A 2,819-nucleotide genomic window follows, 5' to 3' on the forward strand; every position below is an offset into this window, starting at 1 on the left:
GCAGGAGAGGAGGAACCTGGTGCAGGACAGAGCCCTCTGCAGAGAGGAGGGGGCTGGTGATCCCCCAGCAGCAGGGGTACTTGGGCAGGCTGAGGGGGCATCAGTGGACAGCAGTGCCTGCAGCTGGGGTCTCCACACAGACCATCAGCACAAGCTTGTCTGATGGACTTTGTCCCCCAAATACAAAGTCTGGCCCAGGACCCCCCCCCCAAGCCCCAACACCTAATCCTATATACTCAACTCAAGTGACAAGAAATGACCAATAGTTTAGGTGGTGTTGGGTGCACAGGGACATTTTTTGTGTGGCCCATGCTGTACTGTTGCTGGCATTTTAAAGATCTCAGGGCTTTGATTCGAAAACGGTAGGATGCCTGGGACCCCAGAGAGCTTTCTGGAAACCTGCCTCTGGGCCTTGCAGCCCTCCCAAACCATCTGTTTTGCTCAGAATCACTCCAGGCCACAGACCCCCAGTCTTGGCTCCTCAGATGGCCCAGACAATGTGCCTTCAAAAAGCGATCCTGGTGGGGCTGCAGGACACAATGCAGATTCCAACAAATCCCCCTCCCAGAAAGTGAGGGTACCACTGGACCAGCTTTTCGAAAACTGACAGGTCAGGGTTCCAAAAAGACACCAGAGGCACCGGAGTAACTGAGGAGCATCTGAAGGCCAGGTAAGGACAGTGAGAATCTCCAGTTTTGCCTAGGGGCAGCTCCCGTCCCCCTAAACCCTCAGTGAGATAGTTTTACTGGGGGATTGGGGGGGCCATGCCTGGAGGACCCATGGCTCCGCTGTTAAAGGTCGCCGACTTGATCAGTGCACAGGTGGGGAAACCTGGCCACACCCCGAAAAATTTCTAGAAACAGTAGCCATCTCAGTGGTCGCTGATATGGGAGGTCAAACTTCCAGCTGCCTGAGGTGGGATCGACCCACAGACCAGCACACTAGCCAGAAATGGAAGAATGAAAACAAGTTCTTCATTTCATAGTTTCTAAGTCACCGGTTTGTTCCTATGGTTAGTATACTTTGCATCCTGGGAAATCTATTCCTGTCTAAGGTCATGAAAATGTTCTCCTCATGTTCTCTGCTGGAGAAGTTCTTGAAAAATCTCTGGTTTATAGGTAAAAATCATCCGAAAGTGACTTTGGTTGGCACAGTCATGCTGGGAAAAGGATGGATTTTCCCCAAAATACTAAACATAGAGCTCCTGTATGATCCCACTATCAGATAGACCTTTTCAGGAAATGAAGTCAGTTTCTCGAAGTAAGATCTGCACTCTCCCACCCAATCTCCCTGAGGAGGGGCGGCCACCCTTAGCAACCCTCCCCTTGAGGCAGGCGCCTCCCAGGACAAGGGGCTACCCCAGGGCTGGGAGCTCTCCACAGCAGCACACCCAATATCCTGGATACTAGGAGACAGAGTACAGCACCAGGCCAGTAAGGGTCAGGACACACTAACCCAAATATGGCACCTTGGCAAATTAAAAATAGAAGCTAAAAGAACTTTTGCATAGAGCAGAAGCAAGAAGGTCTCTCTGAACCTCAGCCATCAGCCCTTCTTCCCTTAAGCAGGTCAGAATACTCCCATGTGGAACTTTCTCTCCCCAGACCACAGGGATGATGTGCTTATCACCAGAGTCAAGGAATTTAGGACCACGGGTTCTATACGAACACACCTGGTTAAACGAACCTTTATCTTCCTAGTTAACTTCTTTATCATTTACAAGCCCTAGTCCAAACCCCTGTGTCTGTCAATTCTTCACACAGTTACTGCTTCTTTGTCTAAAAGGTAGAAGAGCTGTCTCCTCCAGTCACCTCTGCTGGTCGTCATGGTTTTGTGAGGCTCCCACCAAAACAATCAATACATTTTGCTTGCTTTTCTCCTGTCCATCTGTGTTTGTCAATTTCCAGACTCAGCCAGGGACCTTAAGAGGGTTTAGGAAAACATTTTCCTCTCTTGCAACAGTGTGGGGTGGGGAGTGGGGAGTCAGAAAACGCCATCCCAACCTCCTGGCTTTGGTGAAAACGGACCCCTACTGGGAAGCAGCACAGGACGGTGCATGGCTGGAGGAGCCAGAGAGAGGCACGTGGAACATGTAGGAGATACTTGGCCCCCAGCCAGGGGACTTGGCCCCAGTGAAAAGTCCAGGGAGTGATTATGACTAGTATAATGGAAGCATCCTGAACATCAGACCTTCCCCACGCCAGGCTTCATGATTGCAGCTCATTGTAGTTGCTACTGTTGGTTTAGCGACTTTTCTGAACTAACTTTGTCAAGTCTGTATTCTTTGCTGTGTGTATGGCTACTGAATCCCTGTGCTGTTATCTTAGTGGTCAGCCAGTGGCTTGGCAGAGAAGTCACCCCTGATCCTGAGCTATGGGCTACAGATTGGATGTCCCCACAACCTTGTCAGGTTTGAATAATCTGCTCCAGTGGCTCATGGAACAGAGAAACATGTTACTTACTAGATGACAAATTCATTGAAAGGACAGTACTCAGGGCCAGGCAGCTGGAAATGAGGAGCAGGGCAAGGTGTATAGAAGAATCTCCGAGCTTCCTTGCTCTCTGAAAGAGGACTTTGCCCACCTCCACTCTGACCTTCGTCTATACTTCCTAACTGATGACGTCCTTCCTTCGGGGTCATTTGTTAACTCAAATGAAAGACCCGGTGGGCACCAAAACGACTCCTCAAATACTAACCACTGCTGCCATCCTGGTGATTCTTGGGCACAGCCATGAATCTCAGCTTCTTCATGATGGGGGGCAGCCCAGCAGCTGTGTATCCCACAGGTCCTCCGGGGGCAGCCCAGCAGCTGTGGGTC

Source organism: Callorhinus ursinus, unplaced genomic scaffold (assembly GCF_003265705.2).
Source record: "Callorhinus ursinus isolate GAN/ISIS: 27379988/994484 unplaced genomic scaffold, GSC_fseal_2.0 scaffold198, whole genome shotgun sequence".
NCBI classification, from domain to species: domain Eukaryota; kingdom Metazoa; phylum Chordata; class Mammalia; order Carnivora; family Otariidae; genus Callorhinus; species Callorhinus ursinus.